Below are 26,480 nucleotides of genomic sequence, written 5' to 3' on the forward strand. Positions count from 1 at the left end.
TAAACATTAAAAAAATACTCTCTACTGAAGATTTTATTTTCAAATAAACTGTATTGTGATACTGACCTATTAGAGATAGTTTTTAGTCTCAATTATCTTATTAACAATTATAGTGTTCATCACCAAACAAGAATCAGTGCTACCCACTCCTGCTAAGACAACCAAAAATGTGACCTCTAATCAACGTTTATTTCTGCTTCTCTGAACCACTCAAAATCCTTACACTCTCACCAGTCGTCTAAGCAACATCATATCTTATTCTTGTTACATTCCTCCATGTCACTGCACTTTAGAGTGGAGGTAATTACCCTTAAAGAAAAAATTATTGTCAGATACGAACCTAGGCAAATTTTGAAATACCTGAGTTATTTATAAATTGAATTTTCACAAAAACTTCTCTTCCTCAAGTCCAGGTATTTTCACTACTTTTAAAAATTTCTCGTTAACAAATAAAACACATCTTTTAAAAACTCTCCTTCTCAAAGAGGAATACTACAAATGCCTATATACAGTCTGGTAGTTTTATATTGCTTATAGCAGTGTATCAGGCTCCTTAGTTGAAAATAGAAACTCCTCTGACTGTAACAGAAATATAAAACATAATATATGATCTAGAACAAATATAATCAACCAAAGAGTATTTGTTGACATAAAAAAAAGTGTGAGCATCCTTAAGATGTAGTGTTTACTCATTCTCCATTTGTGAAAGACAGAGGATAAAATGTTAGGCATTTTAGAAAGTGCATTATCCATTAGGAATATAAACTTTAAAAATTAGATAAGAAAAAGAGGTAATATCCCATTTCCTAAAATTCTAAAAATGGGAAAAGAATTCAAAAGGTTAAGAAGCTCTTAAAAACTTAACACTGTCTAGGAAATCACACGTGATATAAAATAAAATGAAAAAATGGTAAAGTAAGAGCACAAACACTTGAGCACCTGTTGTATACAAGGTTTATTATATATTTTAAAATTTATAATCTATAGCAAATGTTCATATTAGCAATTATTATTTTCATGAAGAATTAGACTTAAGAGGTTTCAGTAATTGTCCTGGCTTATTCAGTTTATAAATATCAAGGCCAGCATATAACACAAATTTGTCTGATTATATACTTCCATTAGAATAATCCTTAAGTACCCAAACCAACCAGTCTCTGCACAGTATTTTGTATATAAAGTGTATGAAATTTAAAAACGAAAGTGGAAATTTGCTTTCTGGCCATGAAGAAACAACAGCACTGCAATTATCTCTTGGAGTAAATAACAGGACAAAACATATGAAACAAACGTTTTTAGATATTGGACATATTTAGACAGCTAAAGAATATAATATCTAAGAGAAGGCAAGCAAATGAGATGAGTCTTATGATGATCATGGCTTATCTCTGGGGGTCTCTCTCTGGCCATGGTGTCTGTTAAGTCAAAAACCATAAAGGGTCTGAGATTTTACCCTACTTGCAAGATAACAAGTTAGTTTACCACGGATAAACACAACTACACACACACACACACACACAGAAGATTTCTGGATAAGAGAACAGACATTTTACTGATGCACAGAACATCTTGCGTCAGCTCGCCATGCTCCAATTCCATAGGAGATGACACTTCAGAACCAGCTATCACCTGCATATATTTGCACTACGGGAGAGAAACTACAATGATGAAACTTTGGTCTTATACAGGAGCTGTTGACACGTCTGCCTATCCTACCTTTTACAGAAAGCAAGAACTCTTAAATATAAACAATTCCTCTCTGAGGAGGAAAAGGAAAGTCTCTAGTTTTCCTTCATCACTGTGGAATATAAACAAATGTCACTGAGTTTTATTACTCTTAAAAGGTAAGCAAATGGCTTCGAAGGAGAGAAGACTTTGTTTAAATCCCTTGAGAACAATACATAGTTTCTAACTTCCAAGGTATATGTGTCATTCAATCATCTTATAATTCATGTATCTCTTTGACCAGAGAGCCTTAACCATGTAGAAACATGAAAAATATTCACAGAGTGTTGTGTCCTGCCCTGTAGATAGAAGAAATCCAAGAAGAACATAATAGTCTCAGAATTGAGAAGAAAGAGATTGGAATTCAGGGAAGATAAGCCACCTTGAATTTGCAGAATATATATTCAGAGAAGTGGGAGCTACACGGAGAAAGAGCTCAAGTAATCTTCGTCGAGCTACCATTGAGCCAGCTGATGGATATTGAGCAATACATGCATAGAGTGACACTCCATAAAGCCAGGCATGAAACATCCAAGAAGCTGTAGGCCGAAGCTCACAAGGGGCTAGGAGACAGCTGGGTTCACACCTGCTGGTGTGAAGAGTACTTGTTGAACGTCTGAGTCATTTAGCAGAGACTTCAGAAGGAATAAACCACAGCAGTAAGTCTAAAACAGTCAGCGTAAAGGCTATTCCAAACTTGTTCTAAGGAACTTAAAACATGCTCAAAAGAACTATAAGGAACTTAAAGGTCTTCTAAAATAAAGAAGAACACGCTTTGAAGGAAGACAACAAAAATGACCACATAACAACAGAAAACTTATAATGTCCAACATCTAATCAAAACTACTAGACATAAGAAGTAACAGGAATATGAGATTCATAACCAGGGTAAAAACAAGTCAATAGCAGTAGACACAGAAATTATAACATATCTGAATTATTAGATAAGGACTTTAAAATGGCAATCATAGTTATGTTCAGATTTAAAGGAAAATATAGTAAACACAACAACAAGAGGAATGAGAAATATAAAAAAAATACCATGTAACATCTAGAATTAAAAAAATAAAAGGATACCTAGAAAAATGGTTATTGGATGCTATACAAGAACAGAAGAAAAAGTCAGTAAACTTAAAGACTGGGTAAGATATAACAGCAGATCAGGAAACTAAAAGACATAGCAGTAGAAACTATTCAAACTGGAAAAAAAATGAACAGACCATTAGTGCTCTTTTAGACAATATTAATATGTATGTATTTGTAGTCTCAAAAAAGGGGTGATATTTGAAAATAATGATAGCAAAATTTTCCATATTTAATGAATAGACCAAAAATTCTCAATGTAAACTTATCAAAATAAAGAAAAACACAACACAGGATATTATAATCGAATTGCTGTAAGCCGTAGAAAACAGAAGAGCCTAAAATCAGCCAGAAAGTAAAATAATTATGTTCATAATAACAAAGTAAAGAAAAATAGCATGTTTCTTGTCTTATCAAGCCTGCAGCCAAGGAAGAACCTTTTTTAAATTAAAGAAAGAAACTCTCAAACTAGAATTCTATTCCAAGTGAAATGAATTCTTTTCCAGAAAAAAAAAAAAGGAGAAAATGTCACCAGCAGTTCTGAGCCATAGAAAACGTTGACAGGGGCTGGCGCAGTGGTGGAGTGGGTAAGTTTGCACACTCCGCTTTGGCAGCCCAGGGTTCACAGGTTCGGATCCTGGGCGTGGACGTACACGCTGCTCGTCAAGCCATGCCTTGGCAACATCTCACATACAAAATAGAGGAAGATTAGCACAGATGTTAGCTCAGGGACAATCTTCCTCACACACACACACACAAAAGGTGGACGAATTTCTAGGGACTGAACGAAGAGTGCTAGTAAAAATAAATACATATTAAAGAATATTTTTACTTGGCATGGAATTCAGTGTTGACTGTTTCTTTAATTTAAAGATGTCTCTTCATTGGCTTCTGGCTTGACAAGACAAGAAGTTTGCTACTATGGTTAAGAAGATTTTCTCTCAGGAATGCAAAATTGGTTCAACACTAGAAAATTAATCAACGTAATGAACCATTTTAACAGAAATATGATGAAAAATCATACAATCATCTTTATAAATGCAGAAAAATTCAACGACTATTCAAGATAAAGAACCTCTGCAAATTAGTAATAGAAAGCAACTTCCTCAGTCTGATTAATGGCACCTACAAACAAATAAATGAACAAAATCCCTACATGATTAATACCATGTTTAAAGGAGAAGACTGAAAACTCCCCCTAGGTGAAAAAACATATCAGAAACAAATAAAAATGTCCATTCTCTCAACTTCTGTTCAACATTTTATTGGAAGTCTGAGTCAGTGTAATACAAAAGAGAAAGAAAAAAATTTCTTTTGGAAAGGAAAAAGTACAATGATCTGTATTATCAGGGGACATGATCCATTACTTAGAAAATCCTGAAGAATCTACAAAAAAACAACTAGAAATAATTAATGCATTTTTAAAAATTGTGGGGTTAAGGTCAATACACAAAAATCAATTGTATTTCTATACACTTGCAACATTTGTAAATTAAATCAAAAGAATACGATCATTATAATAGAATCCAAAATATCAAATACACAGTGATAAATTAAAGCATGTGTACACAACTTGAAATCTATGAGAATAGAAATATAGATCAATAGAAAATATTAGAATCCAGAAATAGACCTATGAATATATGGTCAATTGAATTCTTTACGAAAGTGCTGAGGTATTCAATGGAGAAAGGGTAGTGTTTTCAAAAAATTATGCTAAAACAACTGGATATTCACACAGAAAAATCAAAATAAATCTTAAACCTTACTTTAGACAGAAAAAATAACATAAATAATAGGCATAAATATTAAATTAATACTATGAAAAAATAAGGAAAGATGGAAAAATATCTTCACCATCTTATCATAGATAAAAATTTCTTAGATAGGAAACAGAAAGCATCAAACATAAAAAAATGGTAAATAATGCTTTAAAATTTTTTGCTCTTCTCATGACACTATTAGGACATTGAAAAGGCAAGCCACAGGCTGAGAGAATATATTTGTAAAATATATAAAGAACCACAACTCAGTTAAAAAAGGGGTAACTTTCTGAACATACAGTTGTCCATGTTTGCCTCACTTGGGGACCAGTAACAGAAAAGCTGCTCTCTGGAACACCAGGGTAGGGAGGGGGTGAGACAGCCTTCTGGATAATCTAACACTAGCAATTAAATTCAATGGTATAGAAGTAACATACCTCACTTTTGCTTACAACTCATTGGCCAGAATTAGTCATGTGGCCACACCAAATCACCTAGAGCTAGAAAATGTAATCCTACAGTGTGGCTGGAAGAGGGAAATACTTGCTGAACAGTAGACACATTAATCACCAAGTCAAACTGGGTGTTTCTTAATAAATTGTTCTATTAAGTTACACGTCTTGATGCATTTTAAAAACCCATTCTAGGATTAATTTTTAAAATATACTCTTACCTGGAAGGTTCTAAAAGATGTCTTGGGTTACAGGTCTTGGCCAGGTTCTAAGCGGAACTAAGATTTATGGACATGGTAAATGCACTTGGATTTGTTATATATTATTTATGACATAGAAGCAGTATGCTCTTTGCTGAAGTTTGGCATTAAACTCTAGACGGTTCAACTCAGGAAGCTAAGCAAGCAAAACGTATTTAAAGACATTGTCAAAGTCAGTCCCACACACATGCCTATGTCTGAACAGAAGTGAATGAGCTTCCAGTCTCTGCCCTACTCCCCATGGCTCCTGCACTGTGGGCTCACCTGTTCACTAGTACCTTAATGAGCGTTGCTTTTTACCCGGAAAAGCTTTGCACTTCTAATTCCTCTCTCTGAGACATCCTTCCCCGCTTTCACTGCCTGGAAGCTTAATCTCCTAGTCTCAGCTTCAACATCACTTCTCACGTATTGCTTTTCCCACTCCTCAGTTGGCTCTCTTTGTTCCTTTCTCTGAGTTATCAGAACCTTCAAGTATTACTAGGGCATAGTTCATCTTTCATATTAGAACTGATCTCTACCAATATTGTTTTTCAATGTTATAGCAATCGCCCTAAGCTTTTCCCAGTTTTACATGATTCCTGTGTGTTTTATCTGTAGATCTTCCATATCAAGCGTGGTATTTGTTTAATAAGTATTTGTTCAATCAATAAATTAAGAAGCGACTGCAGAGTAGAAAGAAGATACGTCACTTGAAAAATATTTTCCATTTTTAAGAAAAGTCGTGTGACAGTAATGTAATGTAATATAAAAAAACTTAATTTCATAACCAAAAATTAGTATACTAAGAAGATACTTTTAAAAACTATATTATTAGTTAGAAGAACTATAAACTATTTAAACTGTTAATTCACAGGGCTTCAGGTACACTGACCTGAGAGATGAATTAAATTTCAAAACTTAACATAAATACTCTAAGTGTATTAAGAAATAATTTTACAGATGATTTGGAGAAAAGTGTATAATGAGAAAACTGACTCAAATTAAATTTCTAAAGCATGTTTTCGGAGTTCAGCCTTGTTAAAAATCCAAGATAAATTCAAAGCCTCATCTCAATCATTTTGTTTTCATAATATGTTTAGCGTTTTGAGTTTAGACAAAGATAAACTTACTCTTACATGGAGTAACACTTAGGACTCCACAAGATTAACTACAGTGAGGAATTCTCCCCTTTCAGGGGAGGAGGCACAAATAAGGAAATTGAGGAAAAGGAGGATAACAATCTAGAAGGAACAAAAAGTGAGGTCTTTTTGCTAAAAATGCAAAATGATTCTGATATCTACAGACTCCTATAGGAGATTATGGACAACAAGTTCTTCTATATCTATCTTTCGGGTCAGTTCAGAGCTTTTTCTGAATAACTCGGGAAATCTTCTGAGCTGAGGTATGAAGGATGTAAACTGAGTGTCAGGAGAGTGATAAAAGTATTGAGAAGCGCTTCATGCTATACACATATGTGGTACTTACAGCCCCCAAGAGATTTTAAAAGTGTTATCGAATGGTACAACTAGTGTTCAGGAAGTCTTGCTAAATATAGAGTTAATAACAAATATGAATTCCCTTGGGTCAAACAAGGATATCCTAAATGAGACCAAGTCCTTCCAAGGTGCTTGCAAACACATTCTGAAATGCCTCAAAGAGCAATCTTTTAAAAGTAATTTGCAGGGCCGGCCTGTGGCTTAGCGGTTAAGTGCGCACGCTCTGCTGCTGGCGGCCCGGTGTTCGGGTCCCGGGCGCGCACGACGCACTGCTTCTCCCGCCATGCTGAGGCTGTGTCCCACATACAGCAACTAGAAGGATGTGCAGCTATGACATACAACTATCTACTGGGGCTTTGGGGGGAAAAATAAATAAAATCTTTAAAAAAAAAAAAAAGTAATTTGCAGATGAGCCAGCAGCCCTAGATGGCCTAGCGGTTAAAGTCTGGCATACTACACTTCGGCAGCCGGGGTCCTTTCCTGGATGTAGAACAACACCATCCATCTGTCTGTTGCCATGCTGTGGTGGTGGCTCACACAGAAGAACCAGAAGCACTTACAACTAGAATATATGACTATGTATGGGGGCTTTGGGAAGAAAAAAGAAAAGAGAGAGCGGAAGATTGGCAATGAATGTTAGCTCAGAGTGAATCTTTCCCAGCAAAAAAAAAAGGAATTTGTAGAGAGAAAATGTAATATCTGACATCAATTATTCTCTTCTAGGTGGTTGCTTATCTTGTAGACAAGCTCTCATTCTTGAGGCACAGGATTTTGTAGGATGTGAAAAGTTATATTAAAGCACTATTTATATTTAGTAAGTTACTATCATCGCAGTTATTAATAGGTTCTGATCGAAGTTTTGGGCAACATAATTAAGGATTTAAAATTTGAAATGTCCTCCTCCTGACAGTTTTTAAGCTTGCAAGTAAAAATTAATTTTCTGCCTAACCAGTGAAATGTAGAATTATACTTCTCTTTTTGGGAAAAGAGGAACATGAAAATTAGCACTTAATCTTTCTGCTGTATTTCATATTTAAGGTATTATGTTTCTTACCTGTATTATACCCTAACAAATTATGGAAAAATGCTTAAGAATGTCTAGTCTTAAAATTTATTAATATCATATGACTTTCCTTTGCCTCTCTCTTCACCTGTCAGAGTAAAAGCCTATCTCTTTATAAGCTAATGATTAATCTTGCCCAGGTGTTGGCGATTACCTTATGCTTCCATCTTAAATACTCTATGTTTAAATAATGGTTTAGCATCCCATTGTGCTTATCAGTCAATTCTATGTTCCCCAAATTGGTAAAAGAGTTAACAAAGCTGTCTTTAATACTTTCTTTACTGTAGACAGTGATTTTTTGTCTTTGCCCAATGAAGTTGCAAGTTAGTTTAAAAAAATTAAATGAAAGTAAAAATACCTCTACCAAATTTTGTTTATCAAATAGAGTGGAGAGAACTCCTCAACAGTCCACATGTGCATTTTTAGCCTTGCTAAACAACCTTTGGAGACCCGGCCTCGACCCCACCACTGGTTTTATAGCACCAGTTGACATTTTCATTTCATTCTGAAATGCATCTTTGGACACCTCCTTTCTGTTTCACTTCAAGAGAAAAGTGAAATTTTTGACACATAAGTCCAGCAGCTAACAATCACCTCAGTGTCCTGACCCACGCGTTCCTCTCACCCTCCGGTTGTATCTTTGACTCTCATACCTTCCGCCTGCTTTGCCATAAATTAGGCACATATGCTGGAGTGAAGAAGTGTAAAAGGATTGTAATTTTTGTCCCCAGCCTGAAATAAAAGCCTAGGGAGCAGTACTGGGAGAAACATACTTCCATGAACGTGGATACTTGTGAATTTTCTTCATAGTCAAGAAGTTTAAAAGCAAAAATTTATACTCAGAGGAAAAGATTTTCATGTTTTTAGGTCTCTTTGTATCTTCCCCCCAATCCTCTGGAGTTGGGATTGCTCGTCACTTCCTAGTGCCAAAAGATGAGAGAGGAGTGAACTTGTGCGGAGTGTCCCTTATATTGCTTATTATCCATAAAGTGCTTAGCATATTTTCTGCCACACACTAAGCTCTCAACAAAGATTAGTCATTAGAATTGTTTTAAGCATTTTAAGCATTTTATGGAAGGTGAAAATTATGCTCTTTCTTCATGACGTGTTTAATAAAAATTGCTAAGTATCTCTAGTTGTTTATACGTCATGAGAAATTGAGCCATAGCAGAACAGCTTAATAGAAAATTGGTAAGTGTTAAGTAGTTACAGTACATTCAACTGAAGAATCGATCTAAAGCTTGCTTGATTTCTACTTGTTTTATTTAAGGTGGGATTATATCAAGGAAACTAGCATTCTCATCTAATTCCTTTTCCTCCTCTTCAACTATACTTTCAAACATTGCTGAAATCTCCAATCAGGGTGCGCATGACTGGACATTTGACAGATGCTTGCTTGCCTTTTCCAAGGTGAATCACTTTTATTAAAACATATTGTGAACGGCATTTTACCCTTAAAGCATGGCATTTTAGAGGTCAGAATAGTACTTCTCCTGCTAAAAATAATATTAGAAGATGACTCTTACCAAATAATAAACACTTGCCATTGTACATATAAAAAAAGGAAGTGAAATACTTTTCATGTCAAAGATTCAATTCTCTTTTTCTGTTTTGTGATCAAAACTACTAAGCGCCTTACACGTCCAATAAATGGACTAATACTTCATTGTCATGCTTCAGATTGCAAACTTTGTATCATTCTACTTCAAACCATCCCAAGCAGTTGCTGAACACATCATTAGTTTCCCTTCCCTAAAGGGACATTGGAGACTTTTTCATAATGAAGCACAGGCATATTTTGAAAGATTATTATTTAATAAAGATAAAAAATGGTTAGTTTAGGCTAAGCAAAAGAGATACAAATAGAACATATGAAAAAATGAGAAATGAAAAATAAAAGACTTTAGGTCAATGATCAAGCTGAAAATGTCATTCCTTTCTATAAGTTATTTTGGTATCAAATAAATAAAAATTATTCATTTTAGGGAGATTTTTTCCGCATAAAAAAATGTATCTCTGCATACAAAAAGCAAGAATAACTTTTCAGTAAAATCATTGTCTTTTCCATATGCAGGTACACACACAACTGTATTTTCATATATATCTAATTCTCTGAGTTGGGGCGAATTGTATGGTGGGAAGAGGGAAAGAAGGGAAGAAGGATATGGAAAACAGAATAAACATAGATTCTTTGTTTTAACTACTGAGAGTGCACCCACTAATGAGGGGAAAAATCAGGCCCAGAAACCACATGTGCTACACCACCGACTTGATCGCAGATGTATATTTTACTGGTCACATTTTTGAATTAATTCCAGAAACATTTATTGAGTATCCACTACATATAGATTATCGTCCTTGACCCTGGCAATGCAGATGAGTAAATCGTGGTTCTTGACATCAAATGTTCATGGTCTAATAGGAAAGATATACTTGCAACCAGATAAAGCTATTAAAACACGTTAGAATCAGAAGATAAAAGTGCACGTGCATTGGGGCCAGCCCGGTAGCATAGCGGTTAATTTCTTATGCTCCGCCTTGCCGGGTGGCCCTGGGTTCGCAGGTTCGGATCCCAGGCGCGGACCTATGCACTATTTATGAAGCCATTCTGTGTTGGTGTCCCATATAAAGTAGAGGAAGATGGGCCTGGATGTTAGCTCAGGGCCAATCTTCCTCAGCAAAAAAAGAGGAGGATTGACAACAGATGTTAGCTCAGGGCTAACCTTCCTCAAAACAAACAAACAAAAAAAAGTGCACATGCATTAACAACTAGAATCTCCCTCCATTTTGGAGGGGGATTCATTATCCCCTCACCACATGGAAGAAGGGAAGAGGATCTCATTAAGTAATGGTCTACCATGGAGGTAACGGATGAGTTGGGATTTTAAGGAAGACTGCAAATTTGCTAGACAGAGAACTTGATGTGCTCATCTAAGCCAGAAAGCCTGTCCAAAGGAAGAGAGGTGTGACTTATTTCTGGAACATGGAGTGCAAAGTGATAAACGGTAGAAGTTGAAGCTAAGTGAGCCAGAAGGTAGAAGGCTCATGCTTGGAATGCAAAGCATCCCAGGCTTCAGTTCCCGGCAGTGGGGAGTCTTTACTCTGGAAAGCAGCTTGGTATACAAAGCCTACAGTTGAAAGAGAAAGCAGTTTGGTAGACACTGTAGTTATAGGGAGAAAGGAACTTGTAGGGATATGCTGATAAATGTAGGACATGGGAAACATTATTTACTGAATGCTATTCTTGTATTTGATAAAACCTCCAAGTCAGGAATCTGAAGAATGGATTTCCATTTAGAATTCCCAGAACTTACTTGAGGCCAAGACCAAAGTGAACTCTAACTCTTCCAGTCTTCCTAACAAACCATTTTTATTCTCTTTTAGTCAGTGAGAGCAACATTTAACTTGTGAGTTTATCTGTATTCAAAAAGAATAGTTTGGTTTGGAATTGTTGATTTAAAAATCATATAATTAGTTAACATAAACATTTGGTTTCATTCTCCTGCTGCTTTAGGACAATGACTTTAAATGTTCTCTTTATTTCATTTTTTAAAATTCACCTTGTATATATATTTTTATTTTTATTAGTTTTTCTTATTGAGGTAACATTGGTTTATAACATCATGTAAATTTCAGGTGTACATCATTATATTTCAATTTCTATGTAGACTACATAGTGTTCACCACTCCAAAAATTAACTACCATCTGTCACTGTACACATGTGCCCTTTTACCCCTCCCTCCTTCCCTTCTGGTAATTACCAATCTATTCTCTGTGTCTATATGTTTGTTGTTGTTTTCTTATCTTCCACATGTGAGTGAAATCGTACAATATTTGAGTTTCTCCCTCTGACTTATTTCGCTCAGCATGGACCGTCAAGGTCCATTCATGTTGTCACAAATGGCAAGATTGAATATTTTTTTATGGCTGAGTAGTATTCCATTGTGTATATATACCACATCTTCTTTTTCCATTCATCCATTGATGGGCATTTAGGTTGCTTCCTAAGTCTTGGCTATTGTGGATAACGCTACGATGAACATAGGGATGCAAATATCTTTACACATTCGTGTTTTCATGTTCTTTGGATAAACACCCAGTAGTAGAAAGCTGGATCGTGTTGTATTTCTATTTTTAATTTTTTGAGGAATCTCAATACTGTTTTCCATGGCGGTTGCATCAGTTTGCATTCCCACAAGCAGTGTATGAGGGTTCCCTTTTCTCCACATTCTCTCCAACACTTATTTCTTGTTAATTATAACCATTCTGACAGGTGTGAGGTGATATCTCATTGTAGTTTTGATTTGCATTTCCCTAATAATTGATGTTGAACAATAAGTGATGTTGAATATCTTTTCATGTGCCTGTTGGTCACTTGTATATCTTCTTTGCAAAAATGCCTGTTTAGGTCCTTTGCCCATTTTTTAATTGGGTTGTTTGTTTTTTTGTTGTTGAGTTGCATGTGTTCTTTATTTATTTTGGATATTAACCCCTTATCAGATATATGATTTGCAAATATCTTCTCCAGTTGGTAGGCTGTCTTTTCGTTTTGTTGATGGTTTCCTTTGCTGTGCACAAGCTTTTTAGTTTCATGTTGTCCCATTTGTTTATTTTTTCTTTTGTTTCCTTTGCCTGGTGAGACATGGTATTCAAAACAATACTGATAAGACTGATGTTGAAGAGCGTACTGCCTACGTTTTCTTCTAGAAGTTTTATAGTTTCAGGTCTTACTTAATAAAATGTGTAATTTTATTTTTTCTTTCTGTGTGGTTTTCTTTAAAAAACATTAAAAGTTTGTATAATATTTATATACATCAATCAAAAGATAATTATTGTCTAATTTATGTCCACTATTGTGCTAGGCATGGGATAACCAAGAAGCAAGTTTTCAAATCCCCTGGGGGGGGGAATGTATTCTTTGCTTTAGAAAAGAAGGTAAGTATACCTGAAAAAAACTAGGGAATAAGTGAATGTCACATAACTTGGTTCTGATTGTTAGCACAACAACAGTAATGGAGAAAAGGATAGCAACAGTAACAACTGGAATCATTCACCTAGAAAGGGAGCTCAAAGTAAAAGTGGTACTTACATAAGCCAAGGAGAGGAGAGAGGGTTTTTCAGTTTAATTCTAAAATTAGTAAATTAAAAGCCTTCTAAAAAGTTAACAATTAAGTCTTATTTCCCACTTCCCACGACAATTTTAAATCATTGTTAGAGACCGTCTGTAATGTATGGAGTAGGATTCCAAGGACCCATTCATTTTCAGAAGGAAATAATTCAATGTTGTAATAACAAAGTCTTCTAGATTGTGGAAGAAAGGAGAGGTAGCCCATGCACCGCATATTTACTATCCCTGAAAAATATGTGCAAGCAGCATCTAGTATAGAAAAAATGCAAGTAGAAGAATCACATGCAAAGATAGGAGGCAGTCATGAACACATTGTGCTGAAGGGATACTCAATGAAGTGACATTCACAATAAAACAATCTGTGTGAGTAACTATGAGAAAACAAGGTCTACTCTTCTCTCTAACTCATTGTTCACCAACCCATATATTTATTGGTTCACGTTTGTCCTTTACTATGATACTTTTGGTGTTTACAACATCTTAGTTTTATTCATTCTATTTTACCAATGTTTATAAACCGAAGAGGGCATCATGAAATTAGCAGTTATATTGAGAGAGAAAGAAGCATATCTACTTCATATAATATGTTTTGGCGCGAGAGAAGAGAACTGACAAACGCCTGGGTGAAGGACTGGCCAAAAAGGTGGCAACATTAATGTAATTGGTTACAGGGTTAATTTGGTCACTGCAATCTCATTTCTTTATTTGCCTATTGCTCTAACTTCCAAACACACACTCAACTCAGCCATTCTCAATTACCTGCAGTCTCAGAAAGACCCTTCTTACTGCTAGGATTTCCCACATTCACATTCTGCCTGCAATGACTCATTGCCTATCCCATGCCCCCAGCTCCAATCTACCTAAATCTCCACTGCTATTATGATTATTGGATAATGTAATTCAATGTATGTACGAAATTTTTGCAGAGTTTCTTTATCCTAAGCTAAATGAATCAGGTACCTGTCTGCTCCCTTAACATGCCATGTATTATAGACTTTTCATAGTTCTTTTTTACACTGCTTTGTTTTGTCTCTCCATGCCTGTCTTCCTACTAATTGGTGAGTTTTTTCACAGCAAGGGCATTCTCTTGTGTTCTCAGTGCCTCTAGCAGTGACTAACGAGCAGAGGGACTGATTAATAAATAGTTGGTTAAAGTATAAACAATAAATAATTTTAAAATGAATCACCCTCTAACCTCATTTATTGAACGAATTGTTTTTTGATTGAACAAAAAACTCATGTCATCTCTATTGCAATTACTTATGACTTAACTTTGATTAAGTTTGATTGCTTGTTAGCATCTACTTGCAGTGCATAAGTTCCTTTCCCAAGTAAATTATCATTTTGATTAAATTCTCCATATTTTCTTTTCTTTTCTTTTTTTAATTTTTTAATTTATTTTAATTTTTTGTTTATTGCAGTAACATTGGTTTATAACATTGTAAAACTTTCAGGTGTACATCATTATACTTCTACTTCTGCACAGATTACATCATATTCACCACCAAAATACTAATTACAACCCATCACCACACACATGTACCGAATTATCCCTTTCACCCTCCTCCCCCCCCTTCCCCTCTGGTAACCACCAATCCAATCTCTGTCTCTATGTGTTTGTTTATTGTTGTTATTATCTACTGCTTAATGAAGGAAATCATACAGTATTTGACCTTCTCCTTCTGACATATTTCACTTTGCATTATACCCTCAATGTCCATCCACATTGTCACAAATGGCTGGATTTCATCATTTCTTATGGCTGAGTAGTATTCCATTGTGTATATACCACAGCTTCTTTATCCATTCGTTCCTTGATGGGCACTTAGGTTGCTTCCAAGTCTTGGCTATTGTGAATAACGCTGCAATGAACACAGGGGTGCACGTACCTTTACAAATTGGTGTTTTCAAGTTCTTTGGATAAATACCTAACAGTGGAATAGCTGGATCATATGGTAATTCTATCCTTGATTTTTTGAGGAATCTCCATACTGTTTTCCATAGTGGCTGCACCAGTTTGCACTCCCACCAGCAGTGTATGAGAGTTCCCTTCTCTCCACATCCTCTCCAACACATGTTGTTTCCTGTCTTGTTAATTACAGCCATTCTGACGGGCGTGAGGTGATATCTCATTGTAGTTTTGATTTGCATTTCCCTGATAGTGATTTTGAACATCTTTTCATGTGCCTGTTGGCCATCTGTATATCTTCTTTGGAGAAATGTCTGTTCAGTTCTTTTGCCCATTTTTTAATTGGGTTGTTAGTTTTTTTGTTGTTGAGATGCATGAGTTCTTTATATAGTTTGGAGATTAAGCCCTTATCAGATATATCGTTTGCAAATATCTTCTCCCAATTGTTAGGTTGTCTTTTCGTTTTGTTGATGGTTTCCTTTACTGTGCAGAAGCTTTTTAGTTTGATGTAGTCCCATTTGTTTATTTTTTCTATTGTTTCCCTTGCCCGGTCAGACATGGTGTTTGAAAAGATGTTGCTAAGACCGATGTCAAAGAGCGTACTGCCTATGTTTTCTTCTAGAAGTTTCACAGTTTCAGGTCTTACATTCAAGTCTTTAATCCATTTGGAGTCAATTTTTGTGTATGGTGTAAGGTAAGGGTCTACTTTCATTTTGTTGCATGTGGCTATCCAGTTTTCCCAACACCATTTGTTGAAGAGACTTTCTTTTCCCCATTGTATGTTCTTGGCTCCTTTGTCAAAGATTGGCTGTCCATAGATGTGTGGGTTTATTTCTGGGCTTTTGATTCTATTTCATTGATCTGTGTGTCTGTTTTTATGCCAGTACCATGCTGTTTTGGTTACTATAGCTTTGTAGTATATTTTGAAATCAGGGAGTGTGATACCTCCAGCTTTGTTCTTTTTTCTCAGGATTCCCTTAGCTATTCGGGGTCTTTTGTTGTTCCATATAAATTTTAGGATTCTTTGTTCTATTTCTGTGAAAAATGTTGTTGGAACTTTGATAGGGATTGCATTGAATCTATAGATGGCTTTAGGAAGGATGGACATCTTAACTATGTTAATTCTTCCAATCCAAGAGCACGGACTATCTTTCCATTTCTTTGTGTCTTCTTCAATTTCTTTCAGAAATGTTTTATAGTTTTCGGTGTACAGATCTTTCACCTCTTTGGTTAAGTTTATTCCTAGGTATTTTATTCTTCTTCTTGCAATCGTAAATGGGTTGGTATTCTGAATTTCTCTTTCTGCTACTTCGTTGTTAGTGTACAGAAATGCAACTGATTTTTGTATGTTGATTTTGTATCCTGCAACTTTACCATATTCGTTTATTACTTCTAAAAGTTTTCTGGTGGATTCTTTAGGGTTTTCTATATATAAAATCATGTCATCTGCAAAAAATGACAGTTTCACTTCTTCCTTTCCAATTTGGATCCCTTTTATTTCTTTCGCTTGCCTGATTGCTCTGGCTAGGACTTCCAGTACTATGTTAAATAGGAGTGGTGACAGTGGGCATCCTTGTCTGGTTCCTGTTCTTAGAGGGATAGCTTTCAGTTTTTCACCATTGAGGATGATATTAGCTGTGGGTTTCTCATATATGGTCTTTATTATGTTGAGGTACTTTCCTTCTATACCCATTTTATTCAGAGTTTTTATCATAAATGGATGCTGTATCTTGTCAAATGCTTCCTCTGCATCTATTGAGATGATCATGTGATTTTTATTCTTCATTTTATTAATGTGGTGTATTACGTTGATTGATTTGCGAATGTTAAACCATCCCTGCATCCCTGGAATAAATCCCACTTGATCATGGTGTATAATCTTTTTAACGTATTGTTCTATGTGATTTGCTAGTATGTTGTTGAGGATTTTTGCATCGATGTTCATCAGTGATATTGGCCTGTAATTTTCTTTTTTTTGTGTGTTGTCCTTGTCTGGTTTTGGTATCAGGGTAATGTCAGCTTCGTAGAATGAGTTAGGGAGCTTCCCCCCCTCCTCAATTTTTTGGAAGAGTTTGAGAAGGATAGGTATTAAGTCTTCTTTGAATGTTTGGTAGAATTCACCACGGAAGCCGTCGGGTCCTGGACTTTTATTTTTGGGGAGGTTTGTGATTACTGTTTCGATCTCCTTACTGGTGATTGGTCTATTCAAATTCTCTACTTCTTCTTAATCCAGTTTTGGAAGGTTGTATGATTCTAAGAATTTATCCATTTCTTCCAGATTGTCGAATTTGTTGGCACATAGCTTTTCATAGTATTCTCATAATCTTTTGTATTTCTGAGGTGTCTGTTGTAACCTCTCCTCTTTCGTTTCTGATTTTACTTATTTGCACCTTCTCTCTTTTTTTCTTGGTGAGTCTAGCTAAAGGTTTGTCAATTTTGTTGATCTTTTCAAAGAACCAGCTCTTGGTTTTATTAATTTTTTCTATTGTTTTTTTGGTCTCTATTTCATTTATTTCTGCTCTAATTTTCATTATTTCCCTTCTTCTACTGATTTTTGGCTTTGTTTGTTCTTCTTTTTCCAGTTCTTTTAGGTGCATTGTTAGATTGTTTGAGATTTTTCTTGTTTGTTGAGATAGGCCTGTATCGCTATAAACTTCCCTCTTAGAACTGCTTTTGCTGTATCCCATAAATTCTGGCATGTCGTATTTTCATTTTCATTTGTCTCCCGGTATTTTTTGATTTCTTCTTTGATTTCTTCGTTAACCCAGTCGTTGTTCAGTAGCATTTTGTTTAATCTCCACGTATTTGTGGCTTTTCTGATTTTCTTCCTATAGTTGATTTCTAGTTTCATATCGTTGTGGTCAGAAAAGATGCTTGGTATTATTTCAGTCTTCTTAAATTTATGGAGACTTGTTTTGTGGCCTAATATGTGATCAATCCTGGAGAATGTTCCATGTGCATTTGAAAAGAACGTGTATTCCTCGGTTTTTGGATGGAATGCTGTGTATTTATCTACTAGGTCCATCTGTTCTAGCGTGTCGTTTAAGGCCAATGTTTCCTTATTGATCTTCTGTTTGGATGATCTATCTATTGGTGTAAGTGGAGTGTTAAAGTCCCCTACTATTATTGTGTTACTGTCTATTTCTGTTTTTTTGTCTGTTAATAATTGCTTTATATATTTAGGTGCACCTACATTGGGTGCGTAGATATTTACAAGTGTTATATCCTCTTGTTGGATTGTTCCCTTGATCATTATGTAATGCCCTTCTTTGTCTCTTTTTACAGTTTTTGTTTTAAAGTCTATTTTGTCTGATATGAGCACTGCTACCCCAGCTTTCTTTTCATTGCCATTTGCGTGGAGAATCTTTTTCCATCCCTTCACTTTCAGTTTGTGAGTGTCTTTAGGTCTGAAGTGTGTCTCTTGCATGCAGCATATATATGGGTCTTGTTTTTTTATCCAGTCAGCCACCCTATGCCTTTTAATTGGAGCATTTAGTCCATTGACGTTTAAAGTAGCTATTGATACGTATGTACTTACGGCCATTTTTTAACTTTTTTTTTTTTCTCAGTGTTTTAGTAGTCCTTCTCTGTTCCTTTCTTCTTCTATACAGAATTGATGGTCACTTTAGTTTGACCTCTGTCTGAATGCTGTACTCTTTAACTCCCCTCCTCCCTCCTTTTATGTTTTTGATATCATATCTAACCTCCTTTTTGTGCATTTGTATCCATTACATTCTTATCATGGAAATAGATAATTTTTCCTATTTGTGGTCTTCTCTTTTCCCCTTAAATCAGTCCCTTTAACATTTCTTGTAGCACTGGTTTCTTGGTGACAAACTCCTTTAATTTTTGTTTGTCTGGGAAATTTTTCATCTCTCCTTCCATTTTGAATGATAACCTTGCTGGGTAGAGTATTCTTGGCTGTAAGTTTTTTCCTTTTATCACTTTAAATATATCGTGCCATTCTCTTCTAGCCTGTAAAGTTTCTGCTGAGAAGTCAGCTGATAGCCTTATGGGGTTTCCTTTGTATGTAACTTGACATTCTCTTGGGGCTTTTAGGATTCTCTCTTTATCTTTAATTCTGGACATTTTGATTATGATGTGTCTTGGTGTGGGCCTCTTTGGGCTTATCTTGTTTGGGGATCTCTGTGCTTCCTGTACCTGGATGTCTGTTTCCTTCCTTAGGTTAGGGAAGTTTTAATCTATTATTTCTTGAAATAGATTCTCTGGCCCCTTGTCTCGCTCTTCTCCTTCCGGGACACCTATAACACGGATGTTAGTGTGCTTGATGTTGTCCCAGAGGTCCCTTAGACTGTCCTCACTCTTTTTAATTCTTTTCTCTTTTATCTGTTCACCTTGGGTAATTTCTTCTAGTCTTTCATCCAGCTGACAGATCCGTTCTTCTGTATCCTCTACTCTGCTTTTGAGTCCCTCTAATGAATTTTTCATTTCCAGTATTGTATTCTTCATTTCTGATTGGTTCTTTTTTATATCTTCCATTTCTTTGTTGACATTCTCACTGAGTTCATCTATTCTTCTCCCCACATCAGTGAGCATCCTTAACACTCTTAGTTTGAACTCTCTGTCGGGTAGGTTGCTCATTTCTCTTTCACTTAGTTCCTTTTCTGGGGTTTTGTCCTGTTCCCTTACTTGGAATATATTCTTTTGCCTCCTCATTTTGCCTCTTTCCCTGTGCTTGTGTCTACGTATTAGGTAGGTCAGCTACGTCTCCTGCTCTTGGATAGGTGCCCTTATGTAAGTGATGCCTTAGGAGGCTTCCAGTGTTCTTCCCTCAGTTCTCAATGTTCCAGGGGTGACCCCTATGTGGGCTACCTGTGTCCTTCTGTTGTGGCCTGTTTGCTTTCCCTGTAGGCGCCCAGGGAGGCTGAGTTATGCTCCAGGCCAGCTGTTGTAATGCTCAGATGCTTATAGTTGTTGTGGGCCCTTCAGTCTCTTTATCAGGTGTGGGGAGCCCCAGCACAGTTGGTTGCAAGTTCTAATACCACATTTGTGTTGCAGTATTTCTTTTAAGTGAGTAGGCCCCTAGCATGGCAGGTTGTTAGGCTCAGGGCCTTACAATTGCTGTAAGCCTCTAGCCTATTAGGTCTCTTGTCAGCTCTCTGAGGATTGCAGCTGGGTGGGGCTGGCCTCAGGCACAGGAGCACCCAATTGTTTCAGGCTTTGGAAGGTGGGGCAAACCTCCTATGTGGGTCTTTGAGAAGCACAAGTCTTCTGCAGCTGACAAGCCCTGCCGCCCACAGGTCCACACACACAGTCAACACAGTCCTGCCTCATGTGCGCGCCCCTACCTCCCCAAGTGGACCCAGTCTCTCCACGGCAGGAGCCCCACACACTCAGCCACCACACCCCACACTCTCCACCCACTCCTTGTGCACACCCTGCCCCGCTAAAGTTGGCTCAGTTGCCAGGCTGCAGAGAATCCAGTCACCAATCTATGCAGGCCCACAAGTTGCCTGAGGGCTTGTTGTTGGGTGGGGCCAGTCTCTAGGGTGGGCTGCCTGCCCTGACTGAGCTGGATTAAATCGGTGCTCTAGCGGGTGGAGGAGACCCTGGGCTAGCAGGCCTCAGGGAGAACTCCAATGGCGTCTGTGTCAGCACGCCCACACCAGGCCACAACAATGGCCGCCGCCAATGTCCCAGTCCCTGGAGAGGTCTCACCCCTCACCGAGATGCACTCAGGGCCTATTAGGTGAGTCTCTTGTCACCAAAGCACTGTGCACCTTTCTTTCTGGTGATTTTAGGATGCTTTCTGAAACGAGTGAGTTTGCGTGCCGGCCCTTTAAGAGCCAGTTTCAGTTTCTTTGTGAACCGGGTTTTCTGGGGGTCTCCTCAATGTTTTAGTAGCAGGCAAAGTCAGATATTATGCCGCTGGTCTCGATTGTGCTGGGTCCACAAAATGCCCACAGCGGGGGCGCTCCCCGGCTCAGGGCCCCGCGCCTCCAGGGAGGCTGCGCACCTGTGCGCTGCTCCCGGCGGCCGTGAAGCTGGCGGCTTGTGAAGGCGGCGTTTTTCCTCTCCAGAAGGGAGTCTCTGCCTCTTCTGCCTCAGTTAGGATTGTCCGTTGTTGCAGGAGTTCCTCTTATGCAGTTTTCAGTTCTGTCTCAGGGGTAATTTTTCCACGAGTAGTTGTAAATTGGCTGTGTCCACGGGAGGAGGTGAGTTCAGAGTCTGCTCACGCTGCCATCTTGACTCCTCTCTCCATATTTTAAATACTTAAAAAATTAATGAAAATTGTTATGTTTTAAAGAGAAAATTTATTAATTATAAAATTCAGAAGATGAACATTGTTTATGAATATTAAAGGTGAAATCATTTTAAAAATAAAGTAATTGAATAACATTCAGTACATTTTATGTCATGGCCTTATAGAAACAAGAGAGACTTTCAATTTAATTTAATGTAGATCCTCTATTATACACTCTAGATGAGGAAAACAAAGCCCTGAGAGTGTAGAGTAATTTGCCCAACCTGAGATGATGATTTAGTGATAAAATGATCAGAGGCCTCCTGATTACTGACCTAGTTGTCTTTCCAGTCTATGACAATGTCACTTCAAAGATTTCAAGGACGTAATGTTTTCTGCTTTACTGGAAATCTTTTCTGGATTTCCCCCATCTGACCAAATTGAGGGGCATTCTTTCCTTTGGAGCCAGCCCACTACTAAGGAGTAAAGAATCCACCTAAATTGCTAATTTCAAAAGTAAATGATTTGCATGGAAGACAAAAGAGAGAAAATTTTGTGCCTGCTCTTTATATAACCAAATCTAGAGAAAGGGGAAGGGAATCAGAGTTGAGATAGGCGTACCATTTTCAGAAGTCACTTGGACTCTTTGATCATCAAATTCTCAGACTAAATGTAAGAGAAGAGTGCAAAGAAAGAAAAAAGAGGAGTTTCCCCTACGAAATTTGTGGATATTGGTAAATAGGAAAGATAGGAATTCTGCTTCCCAACTCTAGTTTTAGTGTAAGCATTTAGCAGACCCTATTCATGCCACCAGGCTGGAAAGAGCAGTTCAAGTGGTGGTATGATACCTCGTTACATTCCTGCAGCTCACATGTGGTAGAGTAGATTTTTCAAGATATTATATGGCCTCAACTTGGGGGATGTGTTGAGAGTGGTGGTTGGCAGCCTTGCCAGATTCTGTAGTATGGCATCCTTACCCCATGCACATTAAAGAAAGACATCATGTGTCACCAGCTGGGGCAAAAGAAAAGGGGCAGCTGAATCTCTCAGGGGTTCAGTAACACTAAGGAAAATAAATAAGACTAAATACGTGCCCATGGTATCAGACAGAGTCAGCCCGAAAAAGACACAAACGGCTATATATCTGATTGAATTTCATAGATATGTTGCCATTCTTCCTCATAGTTCTACTTCTAGAGAATTTAAGGTGTGACAGAGAGGCAGCAAAAAAGTTTAAGGACAGAAATTTAACCTGCATTTGGGCTAGCATAATTCATTATGAATTCGACAAAAAAAAAAAAAAATCAATACTTTCAAATAAATATTCCTATAAAAAATCATGATGAGATCACCTGCTAAAATGTAAAAGAACATTTTTTATCTCTAAAATACATACATTTATAAAAAATAAACTTCATTATTCAGTTATGCAAAGCATGAGTTACAGGATCCAGTCTATGAGGGATCTGTTAGCTTACTAAACATTCTGTGAAGCTCAAACTGGTAGCATAGCAAAGTTGTCTTGTAGAAAATAATATTTTAGTCATTTCAAGATCACAGACCTCAATTTTTTGGACTCACAGTGAAAAATCATTAGCTTTTCCATCGTATTAAAACTAAATAAATATTTCAATAGAAAATAAAATTTAATGGAAGACAAATTTTGATTTAAAAATTCAAGTTCACAAATTCAGAATTTGTGAAAATCTGCACTCATATTAAAATGGGTTTTATTCTTGCATAATTCTAACAAAAAGTTTGTTAAAATATTATTGCTGCAACATATGAAGGATTATAAGAGGTATGATTATACACCTTAGAAAAAAGAATATACTATCAAATACTTTTAAAAGCATTCATAAAATTTTACTTTATAATTCATTCATTGTTTAAAATGATATCCACAGCTCTATCTATATATGTTTATTCTATCTATTTTTGGTAACTCAAAATTATTAAATTAAAAACCCAATATCTTTTTTACTGCATCACCTTGTTTCTCACCCACATTATATCTTGTTGTCTGTTTATGGCATCTCCATCTACCCAGTTTTTGAAATTGAAAATTTTGTGTTTGTCTTTGAGCCCTCATTCCCTTACACTCCTACAATTCAGCTGGCATTTATACCATACTGATTTTTAACTCAAAGTTATTTCTTGAATCCAGCTTTTCTTCTGCTGATTTAATGAAGCTGCCATCTCTCCTCTTTCTCACCTGGGCTGTTAGGATACCTCGTCGTTGGTCTCTGCCACGAGGCTTTTCCCACTCCAGACTATCTTCTAATGTTTTAACTTTCCTCACTATGATTCTTTTGGTTTCTTGTTAAAAACCTCTGTTGAATGGCTACAAGGTGAAATCCAAACTGGCTAGACTCACACAAAGAAACTGACAAATCTGGCCCCAAATTACAATTTTAGCCTCATCTTCAACCACCTCTTCAATTTCCATTAGCAACTCACTCCAAGTTTCTTTTTACCACTTACACTTTCTTGATGTTCTCCTTACTTTAAATGAACTTTCTACTCATTCTTTAAGCCCCAAATTAATACCAAACTTTTTCTGCTTCCCAAGAGAAGAGATGGAGAGATGATTACTCTCCCTACCCACCATTCTCTGCCACATTTTATTCGCATCATTACTCACCACATTTTATTGTAATATTAATTTAAAACTGCTGTTTTCACTAGACTATTATGAGACCAATATTTAGGAAAAAATTCCAGTTTTTGTTTATCGGCAGCATGTAGCAAAGATCCTTGAGTTCATCAGATGCTAAATAGATTTCTTGAAAGAATGAAGAGTTTGTTCAAATTAGGGAACTAAGTGAATAAAAACTTGGACAATTATGCATATTTTAAACATTTTCCTTCAGAAGAATAAAAGAAATGGCAAGAACAACATAAAATAATTCTTAAGAAATCATTTTTTGGCAAATATTTTCCTATAATATTTTAGGAAATGTAGCATTTCAATTAGCAAGGACTGCAAAAGTGTTCATTTGAAACATAAATGGGAACTAAAAATAGAGTTGATCAAATCTTGCTCTTGATCCAGAAAATAAAAACTAAAGCAATTTTATGCATAAGAAGCTTAAATCATAATATTAATAGTCCCCTTATATTACAATAAATGTTCAACTTCACCACTTCAGGCTTACACATCTGCTTGGTTCTGATGGGATTGCTTAAATCCATTTATTGGTACGTATAAATAGCAGTAACACAAGCTGGTACTGCCTATTATTTGTTGAAGACTTACTTTCAGCAGGATGTTAAGAATTTTTTTATCCAAAGAAACTTTAACAAAAGGACTATTTTATTAAACAGTATGCCTTTTCATTCTTTTTATGTTATTGTTGGATAAGACTTTGATTTGGTGCTGTTATTCATAAATCAATTGTTTTAAGGAATAAACACTATAAATATTTTATTTTTTCAAGCCTTTAAAACACAATGGATCCCACATAAACGTAGAAGCCCCTAAGATGCACACAGTGTTCAGAATGCTTTATGTTATTGCAACAATTTTTTGTGAATTATACTTATTGAAGCACTTGATAAATAGAAAGTCTCTACATGCTTGCTTTTTCCTTAGTACTATGTTATCGGTAAGGATAAGTTTTAACAAAATAAACCTCAATTCTTTCCTATTTTATATTCATCTGTTCTGACTTGTAAATTTTCTTTGAGGTGCAGCCTAAGCCTCAGGCCACCTAATAAGTGTCCCATTGAAGGGTTACTACAGCAATTTCCATTGTTCATGGTATTAGTTTACAATCACTTGTCTCTATTTCTTTGTATCACATTGATCCTGTTCTCCTGTACCTGCAGTTTCGTGCATCCTTACTCATCCTCTTGTTTCTGGTCTAGTTGAATTTACATTAATTCAACAGGAATCACTTCAGAATCTACAATAATTCATATACTATCTGAGTTAGTTTACCAGTCATCTAGCAGAATCATTCTTCTTCCATAGTGAAGTAAGCAATATAAAAATAATTTCACAGAAAATATTTCAAGTATTTAAGAGTTTAAACTGTGTTTAAGTACTCTCAGGCCCTGGAAAATGTCAGTCACATTAAAACAATTTAAATACTATCTTTTCTTCATTTTACTTTTTCATCAAATAGATCACCTAAGCATCTTTATAAAGGGGAATTTATGTTTCTAAAATATATTTTATTACTTTAAAATATCCTGTAAGACATCAAACTGATAACATCTAGTTATTCTAAGAGAATGAATATCATTTTATCAATTTAGGCAAAGTTATGACCTACTCTGATGGAAATATTTAAATTGAAATTTTCATTTGTTTTGCCTCTTCTTATCCCTGTTCAGTAATTCTCATATATTTTAGAGAATGTTTTTATTGTTTTAAAATAAAAAGTATCATGATGTTTCTTAATATATTTCAAACAACAATAGTCCAGTTTAGTTTTACATAGGTGTCATGGGCTGAATGGTGTCCTCTCAAAAATCATGTGTGGAAGCCCTAACCCCCAGTACCTCATAATGTGACTGTATTTGGAATTAAGGCCTGTAAGAGGTGATTAAGTTAAAAGGAGGCCATTAGGGTGTGCCCTAATCTAATATGACTAGTGTCCTTATAAGAAGAGGAGATTAGGACACACAGAGAGGCACCAGGTATGACCACATTAGGAGGCAGAAAAGGTAGCCATCTGAAAGCCAAGGAGAAAGTCCTCAGGACAAACTAAGCCTGCTGACACCTTGATCTTGGACTTCCAGCTTCCAGAACTGTGAGAAAATAAGTTTCTGTTGTTCAAGCCATCTTGTCTGTGGTATTGTGTACGGCAGCCATAGCAAAATAATACAATAGGTTTTCTTGAGGTGTGAACATTAGTACTCTTTACTCAGAGAATTTGTTTTCATTGGAGATGGCATAGGAGAGCATGGACTTACTATCCAAACCAATGTAAGCAAAAATTCCAACTCAGCTACTTAACTATTGCCTGATTTACTAAAACTCATTGAACTTCAAAAAGCCCTTTTACATATGTGAATAATTGCATCCACCTCATAAGAATATCTGAAAATTAAATGAGTTTACATATAGTAAACTAACTGAAATCATTAATTTCATTGACCATTTTTAAAATGGAAAAGACTTTGCTTACTTTGGGAAAACTTCCATTCTTCTAAACGATATTACTTGTCATTGTTAAGTCATTTTTAAGAGACTGACCCTTGTTTGCTTTATTATCTCTTGGTAATCTTGAACAGCTCATATTTATTCAAGGTTACCTGTTTAAAAGCCTTATACTCTTGATTAATAATAATTATTTAAACACCCCAAACCTCACATTACAGCATCAACAATAAAGTGAATAATACCAATTACACTGATAACTTATAGATATGTATTGTTTATTTTTTAGGATTAATATGACTCACA

The 26,480-nt window shown here is 36.1% G+C and overlaps 1 long non-coding RNA gene across 1 annotated transcript in view; it reads right to left on the reverse strand.

Moving 5' to 3' along the window:
• LOC131410927 (uncharacterized) overlaps positions 1-21,064 on the reverse strand; it is a 78,897-nt gene extending 57,833 nt beyond the window's left edge. The window contains exon 1 of the long non-coding RNA XR_009221436.1: positions 20,837-21,064. This is a non-coding gene — a long non-coding RNA (uncharacterized LOC131410927). The remainder of the gene's footprint in view (positions 1-20,836) is intronic.
• Between the last annotated feature and the right edge of the window lie 5,416 nt (positions 21,065-26,480).

The sequence above is a fragment of the Diceros bicornis genome, chromosome 10, assembly GCF_020826845.1.
Source record: "Diceros bicornis minor isolate mBicDic1 chromosome 10, mDicBic1.mat.cur, whole genome shotgun sequence".
Taxonomy (NCBI): domain Eukaryota; kingdom Metazoa; phylum Chordata; class Mammalia; order Perissodactyla; family Rhinocerotidae; genus Diceros; species Diceros bicornis.